The sequence below is a fragment of the Sciurus vulgaris genome (assembly GCF_902686455.1).
Source record: "Sciurus vulgaris genome assembly, chromosome: 10".
NCBI classification, from domain to species: domain Eukaryota; kingdom Metazoa; phylum Chordata; class Mammalia; order Rodentia; family Sciuridae; genus Sciurus; species Sciurus vulgaris.
Genome location: NC_136470.1, coordinates 54,780,778 through 54,798,284, shown reverse-complemented (window position 1 = coordinate 54,798,284; position 17,507 = coordinate 54,780,778). Strand labels below are relative to the sequence as shown.

The window sequence follows — 17,507 nt, the reverse complement described above, 5'->3', positions numbered from 1 at the left end:
GCAGGAATTGAACAAACACAGGGTGCTCTACCATTAACCAACATCCCAAGCCCTTGCCATTTTTTTTTTTTTTCCTTGAGATAGGGTCTTGCCAAGTTGCTGACACTAGCTTTGAACTTGTGATCCTCCTGCCTCAGCTTCTTGAGTCTTTGGGATAACAGGAGTGTGCCACCACACCCAGCTGTTTCTACTTTTAATGCTCACACAGAGTGGTGTTGTTCATGATCAATGATGTAAATTTACTTTGGTAAGAATTTGGTACAGTTAAGATTCCAGCCTCCCAATCTTTTGAAGATAAATTCAGGAAATTATTGTGAACTCATCCAGGATCATGCTCAGTTTTACGTTTTTGTTTGGTTTAGTTTTTCATTGTTAGTGTCTTGATTTCCATTGTTGAGTTTATCTCTCAAAATGGTCTCTGACCTTGACTTCAAAACCTTGATTCACTGTGGTCTAAGCTTTACCCTTTCCTGGACTTTCTGCATCAGATGCCTGAAGAGTTGGTGTTTTCAAGACCCTCAGCACTGAGCATATGTCATATCTGGGACAGACCATCCCCAAAACTCAGGGTAGGTACTTGGCAAATCTTTTGTCTTGGCCTGCTCCTGCTGCTATAATAAAATATCTTAGAATGGATAATTTATAAATAATATAAATTTACTACTAAAAATTCTGGAAGCTGAAAAGTCCAAGATCAAGACACCCATACTCAGGGTCTGGTGAGAACCTCTTCCTCATAGACGTCCCCATGTGGTAGAAGAGGCCAACGTACTTCCTTAGGCCTTTTCATATGAACACCAATACAATATGTGAGGCTTTGTTCTCATGAACCAATCACTTCCTGTGAACTCCACTTCTTAATACTATTGTGCTAGGGATTAGATATCAACATAAGAATTTTAGGACAACATAACTGTTCAGATCTCGGCAGCTTCCAATCTCATTCTGCAGATTGCAAGAGACACAGAAGCAAACACCACCAAACATCTCTGAAATGTTTCTCACAGGAGGTCCTAGCCTAAACCAGCATATATTAAAAGTACAAAAGTGAATTGAATGATGCTTCTGTGCCTTTTATTGCTACAGATGTTAATCTTGCTAGTTTCATCAAGCATCTAGCACATTTTATGGTGAAATGATAAAGTGCACACATAATGGGAGAATAATGCTTTTTCCCCCCGGTAGAGCAAGAAGTAATGGTAAGAAGCAGCATATCAAATCTAATGGGAATGGAGCATATTGTTTGGGACAAATCCATTTTGAAATAGACAAACAAATTATTTTAATAATTTAAATGAAATGTGCTTCTGCTTTCTGTTGTAAATTTCTCTCCCTTGCATCTCTGGGTTTGCTCAGATCTTCATGACTGGAAATGCCTGCACTTCACCTCACCAAGCCAGTTAGGTTCAGATTCCACATCCCCCAACCTCCTCTGTCTCCATCCCTGAGGCCATTCCTTCTCACCTACTTGACTCCTTCCTTTCTGGATTCCTATTTCCTGCAGCAGATGTTTTAGAACGTGAATAATTCTATTTTATTTTCTAATGTCTTTCTTAGTCTTAGTGTGTGTTCAATTTCCCCCCAAAATTAGTGCCTTATTAGAAAGAAATGTCTGTACAGAGTATCCAAGTTAACTTACATGGAATATCTTATTGGGAGTAAAAACAAAAAGGAGCTGTCAGTATAAAATACAATGGAGTTTATTACTAACTCTTCTAATATTTAAAGATTTACATATTATAAATCCTTAGTCTTCCCCATTATGGTAGTGGTTGTTATTGTACTGGGAATTGAACCTAGGGCCTTATGCATGCCAGGCAAGTGCTCTACCACTGAACCACATCCTCGGCCCCCATCCTCAGGATTTTTTATCATAACAATTTTATTCATATTGAGCAATGCTCAGTGAACAGTCCTTCTGCTTGAAAGTCTCCCTCTACACAGCCTTTCTGTGTTTCTATTACCTCCATTACTTACTACACTGTAATTATCTCAACCCAAACCCCTATCAAAGTCTCTCTACTATTACTGCTGGAACTTATCTTTCAGATCGTTTGTGGTCAGTTTTTTGTTTTTGTTTTTGTTTTTAATGTGATCGAAAGTCCTGACAAGAACAATTTTAGAGGAAAAAAAAAACATTTATTTGGCACTCACCATTTCAGAGGTCTCAGTCCATAGACAACCAGTTCCATTGCTGTGGGCCAGAGGTGAGGCAGAACATCATGGTGGAAGGGTGAGTTGAAGGAATACAGGACATGGAATGAGGAAGCAGAAAGAGATGTCCCTCAACGAGACAAAATATAAACCCTAAAGGCATGCTCCCTATGACTTACCTCCTCCAGCTGCATCCTACCAGCCTATAGTTACTACTCAATTAGTCCCTATCAGGGAATTAATGTGCTGATTAGGTTAAGGCTCATAACCCAATCATTTCACCTCTAAATTTTCTTGCATTGTCTCACACATGAACTTTTGGGGGACACCTAATATCTAAATCATAACAAGTTCTCAGTTTTATCTAATGTTTCAGTTAAGTCCCCCAAAGCAGAGATTTCTTACCTTTGCTTCTTACATGAGTTATTGATATTCTGAGGTATCGATCTCCTTCACCTTCTACTGATCCCAGCTGTTAATCAGATACCATTTTATACTATTACATCAAATACATTTTGTCACAACAAGAAAATTTTGCAGACCCTGCTCTAACCTTTCACAGTATTCTTTCTTTCCTTCCTTGTCCACATCGTAATTATTTCTATGATTGTTTCATGCTAGGCAGAGAGCAACATCAAGGTTGTGACCTAAGATCCCTATGCACAGGGCACTATCACAGCTGCTTGGCAAGAGTATCTAAGAACCTATGGACCATCATCATGTCCAATGAAAAATAAACTGGTCATCTCTACAATTCATAGGCATCGTAAAGCTTTATGTGGGGGTCCCATCCTTCTTTTATGAAGTCTCAATGAAAGAACAAGAAAGGTAGATCCTATGTTGGCTATCAGAGGACAGGGGATTTCAGAGAACAGCAGGGTGCTGAAGAAAGATAACAAGGTAATTAGAGATAAGTAGAAACTAAAGAGATGTTAGAAAACATTAAATTAACAACTGGTTAAGTACAATCAATGTTCTGCCTAGCTTGTCAGAATACGTGGCTGAGTAGAATTGCTAGTGTTGGAGAAGGACAGAGGAGAGTTTTTATTTTCTTTAACACAGGAAACCAGAAGAGACACAAAAAACATACATAAACTTGCTCAATGCCACTGTGGAATTAGAGTCAGGCTTACAGGGATATAGTTTACTTATTACACACACCCTTTATAGAATTCAGTTCTATGATTTTTGGCAACCACAAAGAGATGTAACCACCACACCACCAAGATAGAAAACACATCCATCTCTCTCAAATTTCCCTCATACTCTTTCCCAATTTCCCCACTGATCAGCTTTCTATCACTAATTACTTTGACTCTTCCAGAATGTCATATAAATGAGTAAAACAACATGTAAATTTTGACAGGTTTACTTCCCTTGGCATAATACACTGAGATTCATCCATATGTCACAAATATCAGTAATTGATATCTTCATTTTATTTTGTTGGGTTGTATTCCATTTAGTGGTTCTATGAGAGATTACTTTTCTATTCCCCAATTAATGGACAAGTAATTATTTTCAACTTGGGGCTTACGATTAAAGGTGTTATAAACATCAGTACACAGGATTTTTAATGGGCACATGTTTTCATTTGTCTTGAGAAAAATACCAAAGAGTGGGATTATCAGGTCATACAACAGTATGTGTTTGAGTTTATAAGAAATTGCTGTTCTATTTTCCAAAATTCTGCCTAAGTTTTATTTTCTTAAATTTCTAACACCTTATCTTCTTGGGTAAACATTGGCAAGGATAAAGTCCTACAGATGCTGTATGACAGTTATAAGAAAAAAACAGAATTCATAGAAGTGATGAAAAGGAAAACCAGACAACCCAGGAAGGTGCAAGTCCTGGGGACCATCTTTCCTGGCCTGACCAGCTTTACCTGGTAATGTGTAAGGGTGAAATCCAGGTGGGGCAACATTTCCCCATTTCCCCTCTCCTGGCTCCTGGCTATGTATTTAGGCGTTCCTCCTGCCCCCCCACCCCCACCCCACACACACACACACACACACACACACACACACACACACACAACCTACCACCATCCACCACTCTGGCTCTGAGTTCTATCAAGGGACTGAGGGTATAATTCTAAAAATTTAATATGTGCCAAGAAAAAGCAATCATGCCTCTCTGAAGGTATTAATAGTGTTCCTGGAGGAACACTAAGAGAAAAGAATAAAATGAAAGAAAAAAAATCTTCCTTATAGTATGTTGTTTTTTTCATTGTTGTTGTTTGCTTTGCTTTTTTCATCTGGCACATTTCCACAATCCAGCAGGAACTGGAAAAGGATGTGCCAGAATACAATTTGGAAAAGTGCTCATGTTTGTGGTTGTTTATGCCTTGATCGGAACCAGGAAGTAGCAAATGTTTTAAATGTGAATGAGTTTCCCCCTTGAGCTTTCCAATCCAGTCTTTCAGTATACTTTTGCCAAGTATTATCGCCATCCAAAGCTCTACCCCCAAGTCTCCTGAGATTCAATTTCAAGCAGGATGGGTCTATTCACATCAAATCAAAGATTAATGAAGATTGGGGCAAAGAATAGAGAGTGCTTCTCTCTGGTCGATGACACTGTTGGAGTTTTGTATCAAATTTATGAAGCCAATGTCTTCAGGAAGAGGTTAAAGGGTTTTAAGGGACAGATGGACCCTGTCCCTGGAGAATTTGGAGCCCTAAATTGGTTAACTCATCTTCCTGTGACTTGAAAGAGTAAATTAGCTTCTTTCCCTGTGTCATTTTTGAAATCAGCAGGGGCTAGACGGGATGTAGATAACTAAATGATGATACAGTCCTTTTAAGTAACTTTGCACATAGTGAACATATTCCTGTTGACAAGTAACTGCAGGCGAATCCTTGTTGAGAGTCGTGCTTTAGTCACTGCTCATGACTGTCATTTATGACTTGTGCACGCAGCTGGTTGTGAGTGGTCTTTGATGAGTGGTCTTCACAAGAGAAGTTGGGCAAGTAGCTTAAGAGAAGTTGGGCTGGCAGCGCATTAATTCCTTCTTCAAACTGTGTCAGGGATTCAAGAAGCTGTCCAGAATTTAATAATCACAGGATCATAGTCACAGACCTTATGGAAAAGGGATGAGCACAGAGAAATGAAGCCATTTAGAGTCTGTCAGAGAACAGAGTCAATTTCAAAAACAACCCTCTATTTCATTAAAAATTTATTTATTCAAGTTTAATGTGCTTTGAAATGAATTTACATGCTATAAAGAGCTGAATATATTTTCATAATACTTTATCAAGGAAATACCACCCTAGGAAGGTTGCTTATGTTCTGTGACAATGTCAAGTGGGTTCTGTCCTAAATTTGGCATACTTGAGGATTAAATTCTTCTTCCATAAATTACTCATGATAGCATCTTACCTTTATAATATAACATGGTTTTTGATCAAAGGCTTTTTAAAATACACCTTGCACTTCAAGCTCATTTAATCTGAGTGTACCCATTCTCAGCTCCTATCAAAGAAATACATGTAATACATTTCCTGTATGTGCACAGAGTGAGAGAGATAAGAAATTAATTTTTGCTTCTGAAATAATCTTAAATGATAAATCTGTTATGTAAAGACTAGGTTTACAACCTTGCAGTTCCAGATTTCTGGCTTGGAACTTATATTTGCTAATAAGCACATAGTATTTTTCTAGAATATTTTCTGTTTTGTTATAGTAAAATCATAGTACATTAGACCTTTAGGAAAAATTAAATGGTATTTAATTTGGTGGTCTGCAAACTGTGGCCTTTGAGCCAACCACTAGTTTTTGTAAATAAAAATTTATTGAAATTCAGGCACCCTTATTTATTGGAGCAGCATTTATGTTTGCTTGTCTGATGTGGTGGGAGAGTTCAGAAGTTGCAAGAGATCCCTTGGCTCACAAGTTTAAAATACTTACTATTGAGTCCTTTAATAAAAGTTTTGCAAAGCCATTATCTTTCTATCTTGTACAGTAAGAACAAAAACCTCAAAAACTTTTAACATTTTCCATTACTGCCTGAAACAGTACCAAGGGAATAGATTATCACATGAGGAAATCTTAAAATGCCAAAAATATGTACTGCTTTCCCTCACATTCATATACAAGTGGAGAAATTGCCTTCTAACCCTTTGTCTTAAAATGGAACTGAATTAGTATGTCCTGTGGGAAAAGAACATTGCTTTTCTGGTCTCTTTTTGAAACTAGATGTTAAAGTCTCATGGAAACTATAGCTCGTATTTATTGAATTTAAACATCAATGGTAGAATCAAGTTATATATGAGTAAAGAGTGAGGGACTTTAAAGAAAACTAGTCACATGCAATGAAGAATCATCTCTCCCTCCTCGCAAGAGTTGCAGTAAGGAAAACTGAAATAAATCAACCACACAACTATTCTGGTAAAGCCTCTTCTTTTCTCAGTCTAGTGATGACAAAAAAGACAAACCAGACATTTGGAAGAGCAAATGGAATGTTCCTCAGATAAATTCTAAGTTGGCAGCTTTCTCTCAAGAAGACGAGAGCTGTCCTTTAAGAAAGCTTTCAACAGCATTTGACTTCAAGGTGCCCTGACACCAAAAAGTATTAGGGACAGCCTCACTTAAGGACACTTGAAAAAGAGTTTTAATGCAATGAAAGTAAAATCATATTGTAGCGCCCAGGAATGCCCCTCAAGTTGTGTGGTGCATAATTCATGTGAACAGCACTCACGCTTTTTATGTAACAGCAACTTTTGTAATAATGAAAACTATAAATTTACAAAGTAAATCTAACTACATATATAAAAGTACCATTTGCATTAACAAAGAATCATCCTAGGTCCTTAACACATTAATTCCCTAGTTTTCAATTCCACGAATATTTTAGTGAAATTGATAGAGGTGCATTACAATAGATTTGAAATCATAATCTAACACCTACATATCATTTATTATCATTAAGAAGAGAAACAGATTGTTCTATAAGTAGAACATTGGGATAATAGAGTATCTTTCACAAACATAAACCATCCTATAATAAGACATTGGGCAATAGACATCTGGGATGCCTGGACAAAAAGCCTGTTTCAATTCATTTAAATTGAGTTGTATAGAATCACCTTGTCATTTTCATCATAGATACTGTAATTCTGTCTAGCACCAATCTCAAAATATTCTCTTGCATAACAAAAAGTAGATTTCCAACTACAAGTGAATAATGTTTAAAATAAAAACAGCTAACATCATTAATTTTTCTTCTTTCTTCTTTTTAGAAAAATTTTATTGAGGTATAATTTGCATATGACAAATATGTGTCTATTTTAAGAATGCTTTTTAAGGAGTTATGACAAATGTGGGTACTTTTGTGATCACCATCATAATCAAGTTACAAAGTTTTCCATCACCTCAGATCGCTCCTTCTTACCATTTCTTTTCTTTCTCAATCAATCAATATGCACTTTATTTCGAGCCAAGGTTTTACACCTGACCAACAAACTAAGTGTGGGCAAACTGTTCATTCATATTTGAGAAATTACATGGTTTCTATTTAGATTTTAATAAGAGTAGTTTCTTGCCATAACATCAGACTTTAATCTAAACCACCTGAAGGTGTTCTTAAGTGTATCTTAAGGGTATAGGCAGAGGAAAAATACAATGTTATGGAAATTTACATAACTCATGGCCACAGTGCAGACTCATTCATGTTAAATAGGTAATGTTTATCTGTTTTTCAAAGGTAGTGAAAAGTATTAATAATATCTGATCATCAAATAAATGATCAGAATTAACAAGAAACATGACCAGGATTCAAATGAGTTATTTATATCATATTATCTATAAAGAAGTGACAATTCTAAAAAACACATTGAAAACTAGTGTCTTAAACTTTGTGGGAATTAAAAATATCCCATTAATTTGAGATTGCAACAGCTTTATAACCAAATATTTGAGTGGCAGTTCTGATAAAATTTACAGCTATAAATTCTTAAAAGGAATAAAATACATATTATGGTCTATCAAAATCTGCATTTTGAAAACCAATACAAAAATTTATCCATAGTTTCTACATCTTTTATTTGTATACTTTTTCAAAAGTTAGGTTTTGTGGCTAAGTGAATTAGAATTCAAGTTAAATTTGGAAACCTAATATACTGCTCTTCATAACCTTCTTCCCATTCTTTAAAAAAATTTTTTAAATGTTGGAAGTTGAAGATGTGACCACAACTTAAGGCATTTTGAAAGGAAAACTAGTTAGGTGTCTTTGGGCATTTTATTTCAACAGCATATTTTGTCCTACTTTTCTCACTAGAAAGACTAAACACAAACCCCTTTTCATGAATATGACTAATCTGAACACACAAAAAACTGTTGGTGGGTATTGCTAAGATATTAAAAACAAAGGTAGTACTTTCCCACTCACCCAAAAGAAAAATACTTTTGGTAACTAATTTATAAACATCAAATTTGCTGGCTAGTGCTAAAAGGTCCAGCAGAATTTAATTCAATATATTTAATAGGCATTCCCCCACAAAATTAGTTCATACTTAATTGCTAGTTTTAATAAACTCTTGTTCAGAGATCATCCATTTTGTCTTAAATGATGTTAGACAATGTCAAATATTCTATTATGGTCTCCATTTTCTTCAGAATTGTCCTCTGAAGTTTTGAAATTTGTGTTCCTGAAGAATTCTTGCAAGGTTAATAAATTAGACACATGTGCTTGGTTCGTTTGTATTTCCCATCATATCAGAAAAGCTTTGTTCACACAAGTGCAATAACACAACTAAGTAGAGACCAGAGCTGACTAACTTCTACTCACCAAAATTAGGCAAAATTTACTAACTTGTTTATTTGCATGAGCTCTACGTAGTTCATGATATCAAAATCCTCCACATTAAGCTGCAATTTCTCTTTACAAAGTTCACAGATGTCTAGAGTTTCTAATGAAGAACCAGAGTTAATTTTGGCCTGTAACCACTTTTTCACACTCTTGGTGGACATACTGTAAACTTCCTGTGCACTTGCTTGGTTCTATTGGCAAATTAGATGATGATGTGGCTGCCATCTGACAAATTCTACATAAGTCACCGTCTTCTTCAGAGTCCTTTAAATGAAGGCTGATATTCAGAATCCAGTCTAAATGAAAAGTCTCCTGAGTGATAGGCATCATCCAGGCATCATCCTAGCACTTAAAGAGTTGGAGAGCTGAACAGAAACTGTTCTTGGAATCTTTGAAAGTTTAGACTCCATTCCTCAGGTCTCCCAGCTCCTGGGCTGCTACCATTCAGGATGCAACCTCGTAGCAGCAACCAAATTCCACCTCTTCCTCCAAGTTCCAGGCCTCTGAGCCAGGCAGAGCTATCTGCCATGAAACACAATGGCTCTGGCCCCTCTCCCAGATCCAGTCTTACTCATTTCTTAATGAGCACCCCAACTCCCCAGACAATGATTTGTCCACTCTTAGTCACCACAGATTAGTTCTTCTGTTCTAGAATTCACATAAATGGAATAACACTGTAAAAGCTTTACAGTTTAAATCAACATAGTGGTTCGGTTTGTCCATGTTGCTTCATGCATCATATTTCAATTTGGTTTTTTGATTATCTTTTTCATTGCACGGAAATATCACAACCTGTTTACCCATTCACCTGTTGAAGTGTTTTGTGTTGACGTGTTTGGTTGTTTCTAATTTGGAACTGTTGTGAATAATGAGCTATAAACATTCATGTAAAATCTTTTGAGGACATATGCTTTCCCTTTTTCTGGATAAATAACAAAGAATGGAATTTTAATTTTAATGTAAAGTTTTTAATGTTTTTATTCTACATTTTTTTTCTTGCCCGGGAACTCTATTCTCTATTTTCAGTATTCTCTCGCATCTATGTTCCAAATTGCACTAATACTTATTGAGATAAAATAAAATAAATGCATATACAACTGTGTGGTCAAAAAAAGTGACAAAGTAATTTGAAAATACCTGTCCTTTCCAAGAATGCGGTCACTAAATGTCTTTGCTAAAATTTTCAGAACAAAATTCAAACCTAGGAAACTCCCCTTTACATAAATTCTTTTTTAACCTGAATTCTTTATTTGTGAGAAGTATGAAACAAAAATGAAACTCGGGCTGTGCAAGATCTGAACAGAAAAGGTCTGCCCCAAGAATGAGAGAAATGAAACCTTGTGAACTTTCTAGAGTCTCAATGACACATTTTCCTGAACTATATGGTGTAAAACCCTACTTGTTACAATTCCTGTCAGGGAGAAGAGAGAATGTACTGAAGAGATAGGCGAGAAGATAATATGAAAGTCTCCATTATCAAGATGACATGAGCTTAAAAGTCCAGAGGATGGCCCCACTGAACCTGAGTTCTTCTACAAACCACAGAGATTTCCTAAGATGTGAAATGCACATTTTGAGTCAACAATAAGTCTCGGGAATCAACAACAAATGAGTACTTAATTGTTAAGACTGTCCAAAACTGCAAAGGAAATGGGATTTGCCCCATTTTCATGCCGAGAAATTATTCTGCCAATTTCATGGTTCTGATAGAATTTTTAAGATGTCTAAGTGAGACTAATGATATTATTACTCACAAAAGTATCAATAGCAACATTTGTGCTGGCTTCCTTTTTCCCAATTCTCCTAGGAAATAGAAAGAAAACCAGGTGACAACAACCAGTACATGCAAAGATTTGCATTACAGGAGAGAATTCTGAGCTTAAGAAATTCAAACATTTTGAAATGGGAAGTAAGCTTCCCAGACACCTACCTGAAAATAAATAATTTTTATTCAATTTGACAATAAACAACCCTGTCTTTTGCATGAGAGAAAAAGAGAAATCAAGTGAGAGACTATCTTTATTTTCCAAGACTCTTTACTGTAGAAACATTCTTGAAAAGACAGTCCAGAACAGGTAGAACCTTTGTTCTAGTATGCAGAAATCTAAGAGACCCATGGAGATATGGCTTCTCAACAATGTCACTTGAATTTCCATGGTCAAATTATCTGTTTCTATCAGAATCATATAACAGTTAAACACTACGGATATCATATAGAATCTTAGAGACCAGTGATATGCCTCACACACTAGAGTTTGCCATAATCTGTATGCTGAATCTTTCCTTCCATTAATATTTCTGACACCATAAGCTCTGCTGAATTGTATGGCCCAAGTAGTATGGTGATTTTACTGCTGTCTGGACCTATTCTGGCTCCACTCAAAGCTAATAGCTTTCCAAGCCACTTGAGTGTATTGGCTAGAGTTCTATTCCTAAGCAATAGAATGTGTTGCCTCCAGAACTCCCAAAAAGCATACTAACCTATTTTGTAGTAGGGGAGCAAGATGCCAAATTTTGTCTATTAGTTTAGAAGGGATATTCTAGCAAAGCCCTAGACATCATACCCTTTAAACCTTCACTGAAGTGACTATATTCTAAGTGCAGGATTTATCTCCCACACTCTGGAGCATCTTACAAAGGCTACCAGCACAAAAGCCACCTTTTGCTTGTTCAGTCCAGTCATCAGTGTAATGCAATGATTCTCAAAAACAAGGGACAATGTTAGGGTGAGGGTAGGGGTTTGTAGCAGAGCTGAGCTTCACTGTTAAGAACACAAGGAGGCAAGTGCCGTGGTCTCTATCACATCTCAATTCAGTTTTCCAGGCTGGTCTTTGAAGAAAACTTGTGGATCCTGGAAAATCATGGTAGGCTAGTTCAGTAAGAAGCAGCCTTGTTTGGAGCTGGGTCTTCCACAAAATGACAGAATTTATCTCAGAGACCAGGGATGTTATGTGAGTGTTACTCCAATTTTCAGGAATACCAATTTTAACTATACACCTGGCATAAGAAATAACCACAGTGGGCCTGCCATAAGGTGAAATTGAGTCATGGTGTTTTTACCTGGCTCCCATGGGCCCTCCTTAGCCAACAGTAGCTGCCTATTCTATTCTGGAAATCAAAGTCAACTCAGATTCTATGTCCCAGAATTTTTCCCAAACTTGACATGCCCTCAAGAAAATGGTACTTTGGGAAAGTACTAAGGAATGGTGTTGGTATATATTTAGTGCCATGGTGCTGAGGGTCCTTTCTCCCAGAGACCCCACTAAGTCAGTGGGATCTGGATGTGAAAACTGGCTCAGGCATGGGATCAAAACAAAGGCTCATGACCTTGCATTGAGACTACCATTAATCTCATGCTCTATTCTTCTTGATTTTTGTTTCAGGTTTCTAGTGGTTTTGCTTTTACATTTTGTCTTTTGTGGTTGATTTGTCTTTTTTGTTTGTTTGTTTTTTTTTTTTTTTTCTTTCTTTCTTTCTTTTTTTTTTCTTGTTGTTGTTATAGATGTTAAGCTGTACCCTACTCATACATGGATTACAATTTAGGTGAAGACTCAAAGTGATTCCTATGCAGATTTCTGGTGTTCTCTCTGCATAGCTTTCTCTGATAGTCTACTTTGGTTGCAAATTTAAGCCATCTCTGTTTTCCCTACCTCCTCCCTCCAAACTGTCTCAACTCAGTACCACTGAGCTGAAGAACTAAAAAGAGACTTCATACAGAAAGCTCACTTCCTTCTTCCCTTATCACAGTGACCACATTTCTGTGCTCTCTGCTCTTATTAGAGAGCAGATGTCTCATATATTTTGTCTAGTTTTCCAGTTGTTTGATGATAGGTTAAGTTCAATCTCAGTTTTTAGAAAGTCAGGAATTAGAACTCTGACTTTAAATGCTGACTTCTTTTTAGACATAGTAATAAATTGATTTTATAATTGAAATAATCATTTTAAAAGCTAGTATTTATCCAAAGGTTCATAACAAAAGTGTTATAGCTTGTATATTTTTAAATTGTTTATAGTAATCCTCTACCTTTGCTCATTTCCTTTACCTTTTCTAATTCAGTATTCAATTCAGAGCTATACAAATAGCCTACATTCACAAATGTCATGAATGGATTGTGATAATTTCCCCCAAGTCTTCTATCATCATTTGCTTAATAAAGTTATTGACTCAACTCTGTTTCAGGCACAGCACTGGTTCTCTTTGTTGTTCTGATATTCTAAAATTCTCACCCACTCCTTCTTCCAAACTGTTTTACCTGGCTCTGAAAAAACCTTACCTTTCATTCTATCCTAAGGAGATATTTTATTTTAGTTATTGATATATTTATGTATTTTGTGGTACTAGGTACTGAACCCGCGGGTACTCTACCACTAAGCTAAATTCATAGCTCTATTTACTTTTTTTATTTGAGACAGAGTCTCCCTAAGTTGCCCACACTGGCCTCGAACTTATGAACCGCCTGCCTCAACTCCCTAATATCTGTGGACCACTCTGCCTGGCACCTTTAAAGAGACTTTAGAGAACAGCTGCATTTGATTCCTGTTTCTATCACTTCTGTGAATTTGGGTAAAATAATTGTCGTTTCTGGCTTTGTCTTTCTCCAAAAGTGGTGATATTAGTGTCTACTCAAAAGATTGGTTCAATGATCAAGTTTATATCCACAATCAGTACAGGATCTGACATATAGTAGGCATGCAACAAATATTAAATACTATTTTATTCCTTAGAATCATGAACACCTGGCTTCCAATGATCTGGTTACCATGAGATTCTATGTTACTGTGTGCTATGCCTTTGTCATAGATACAAATGCCCTCAGTATCACAAATTTGAAAACAATATTCAGACGTGGCTCCTTTCTAACTATTTACCCAGCCTCCATCACTTTTCAAGGTGACAACCAGGTCATTCTACCTTGCTCGTAAGACCTCCATTTCCAGTTTTTACTGGTTGCCAGTATTTTGTCCCAAAGGAACTGGTACCACCTCCCTCACAAGGCAACCCAGTGAAGGTCACCCATAAGGGCACCACAAAGCTATATTTTGATTCCTAAAGTGACAACTAAAATCCCGAATTGTGTGATTGTATGACTTAAGGAAGAAAGGATGAGAAGAGAGAATAGGAGGTGACAGGCAAAACAAGTAAAGACTTGAGTATTTCACCCTAAAAAAAAATAGAAAAAAATAAAGCAAAGAATTCATCTTGGTCAAAGCCTGTTCTGAAGGAACATATTACACCAGGAAGTATAAGTTTCCATAAACCCAACTGTAATTATGCAATTAGTACCTTAGTGAAGAGACCTATTTGAGAATCACAGGGATGTAGGGCATGACTATGGCTAAAATTTAAAGTCTGTGTACACAAATAAGTAAAATAAATCAATCTTTTTCATTAATAAAATGGATATTTATACCCCAAGTATAAAGTAGTGACTTCTGCTTCAGCTGGAGGAATTATAAGTCAGTAATACATCTTATAAATCAAGTACCTGAACCATTCATCATCTCCCGAGATTCTAAATCAGTCATGTTCACAAAGAAGTTGCATGACTTGGAAACAACTCTCTGGATGAATAAATCAGTCACTTCCAGCTAGATGAATAACTGACATGACTATAAATCACATGACTACACACCGTGTTTCATCAATCAGAAACTTTTACTTATAATTTGAAAATTTAAAAATACTTATTTTGAACAATTTACTAAATATGAGTCTCAAGTTCCCATGGTACTGTAAGAGGATATATATATAAGAAATGCAAACCTTTTTTTGTTCCAAATTGTGTTTTTAACTAAACAGCAAACAGATATATTTGTCATGGTTTACTAATATCTGGGCTTGTGATGACATGTCACTGCCCCTGAATTTTAGGGAGATAACATCAGTTTTCCTCTTCTATGCTCTTACAACACTTCTAGCTACCAAAGTATATGTATTTTTCAACAAGACATTTTTTTTTACTCTGGTTGGGTACCCAATATTTATTTCAATTCTTACACTAACTAGAGTTAGCACAGGGCCCTCTGGTTGAAGAGTTCAGCCCCATGAGACTCTCTCCTCTTCAGATGTCTGTCACATACAGTAGGTTCCCAGCGGGCCCACAATATTTGTCCAACTTGGCTACAAATTGGAGATTCACAAAATCTCCTGTTCTTGTTTGAAAACTTGCTAGAGTGGCCTAAAGAACTTTAAAAAGCACTTAACTTACTGTTGTCTATTTATTACCAAGGATAACCCAGGGAGAGCCAGATGGAAGAGATGCATAGGACAATGTATGGGGCCACGGGAGCAGAGATTGCATGCCCTCAAAGTATACCCAAAAGCCTTCTGAACCTTGTCCTTTGGGTTTTTATGGAAGTTTCATTACATAGGCATGACTGACTAAGTCATCAGTTACTTATGATTCACAATTTTTACTCTCTTTTTCCTCCCCAGAGATTAGGGGATAGGGCTGAAATTCCCCACTCTCTAATCCCCTGGCTTCCACCTTCCATTCCCAGGATATCCAGGACTCCCAGGCATCAGAGATCTTATTAACATACACTTACCACTTCAAGGATTCCGAAGTCTCAGGAGCCATGTGCAAGAAAACTGGGGACAGTGATCAGATAAGAACAGCAGTCCCTCCATATCTGTGGGTTCCATATCTATGTATTCAGCCAACTGCAGATTGGAAATATTCAGAAAAAAGAAAATTATGTGAATTGAACATATATAGAATTTTTTCTTCTTATTATTCTCTAAATACAGTAAAACAGCTATTCACATAGTTTTTATGTCATATTAGGTGTTATATATAATCTAAAAATGACTTAAAATACACAGGAAGATGTGGATAGGCTACACACATGTGCTTTATACATACATTTATCTTTTTTGACATTTACTTTGTTTTTTTTTTTTTTTTTTTTTTTTTTGGTACCAGAGATTGAACCCAGAGGCACTTGACCATTGATCCACATCCCAGTCCTTTTTATTTTTTATTTTGAGACAGGGTCTCACTCAGTTGCTGAGGCTGGCTTTGAACTTGTGATCTTCCTGCCCCAGTCTCCTGAATCACTGGGATTACAGGTATGCACCATGGCACTGAGGTACATTTACATTTTATATGTACATTTTCATGAGAGACATACCATCTTCAGATTTTGCTCTCTGTAGTAGTTCCAGAACCACCCCCCCATGGATTCTGAGGATTCATGTATTTTTATTATATTACAATTCCATAGAAATGTAAGCAAGTATAACTAACTGATTCACAATACATGGATTCATGTATTTTTATTATATTACAATTCCATAGAAATGTAAGCAAGTATAACTAACTGATTCACAATTCTCTCTTTTAAACAATGTCTTATGAAGTGCATAGATATAAATGCATCATTAATGGAAACTTTCTTTTGGAGAACATTTTTGAAAATAGGCAATATGATATAATTACAACTCAAGGAAAAAATATAAGTAAACATTAACTTGCAAAATAATTAAGACCACACATTAATATCCTCATCAGTTCATGTAAATTTTATTTATATAATTATGCATTATATTTGTACAGACTTTTATACATTTATTATACTCACAGTTCTGTTATAGTAGTATCATTATTTTAGAGATGGGGAAAATATGTCAGATACTTAAAATTCCAACTAGAATTCTGGCTTCTCCTCTTCTCTCTGTGTGTTCTTTCTGTTTTACCATATTGCCTGTCTGACCTTTTCTGTCATTAGCAAGGGATGGATAAATTTTAGTCTTTTCAGGAGTGTATAAAAGATGCAAGTTTAGGTTTCAAATCCATTCATTTAAGCTTAAAGTCTTCTCAGTTGGGCATGCTTCTTTAGGCATAGACAAGCCTCCTGCATTCTGAGGCACTTACCAGCTGCTAGTTTTTAATCATGTACGGATCGTGAAATGTTTTATTTGTACAGACTTCTACATCTGACATGAGCTGAAGTTTGGATTTACATTTGTGATGGCAAATACTTTTTTGCTGCATATGCTCCTAGTAAGTCATCACAAGTTTAATGACTTTTGTCACAGAACTAAGACCACCACAGAATGATAGAATCACATACCTCTCCTAACTGCCATTCGCAAGACTGCATATTTGCAAACTACCAATAATTCATAATCTATCTGGATGGGTCCACATGTTTTATCTGATGATCAGGAATCTCTAAGGAATGTCAGGTCACTTATGGGTGCTTATTCCTGTGACTTAATGTGGGCGAAGGTTCAAATACTTCTTTTTCTCTTTACGATCCAGAATCTAGCGAGGGAAACTAATTTTCTACCTTTATAAAGAGTACAATAATCTGTGTGCACCACAAGAAGCACTAATTAAAAGTCATTTTTACTTATTGGCTTGAGCATTAAGCATTGACTTTAACCATTTGATTTTAGTTTTAGATTTTTTTTTCATTAGAGCTGTTTTTTCCTCAGCTCATAAATTGCATTTTGGCATCTCTTCTTCTCAGATCAGTTGTCATTTGTGAATGAGAAAGTGAAAATCATACTACAGAAATCAGGGTATCAACTCTAAAATAC

General features: G+C 36.2%; 1 long non-coding RNA gene across 1 annotated transcript; it reads right to left on the bottom strand.

The window, feature by feature from the left end:
- Positions 1-2,190: 2,190 nt before the first annotated feature.
- On the bottom strand, positions 2,191-16,203 carry LOC306637922. The gene is made up of 3 exons (XR_013757310.1): positions 15,509-16,203; positions 10,714-10,762; positions 2,191-5,232 (listed from the first exon to the last, which is right to left on the bottom strand). It is a non-coding gene; the product is annotated as an uncharacterized lncRNA (long non-coding RNA).
- Between the last annotated feature and the right edge of the window lie 1,304 nt (positions 16,204-17,507).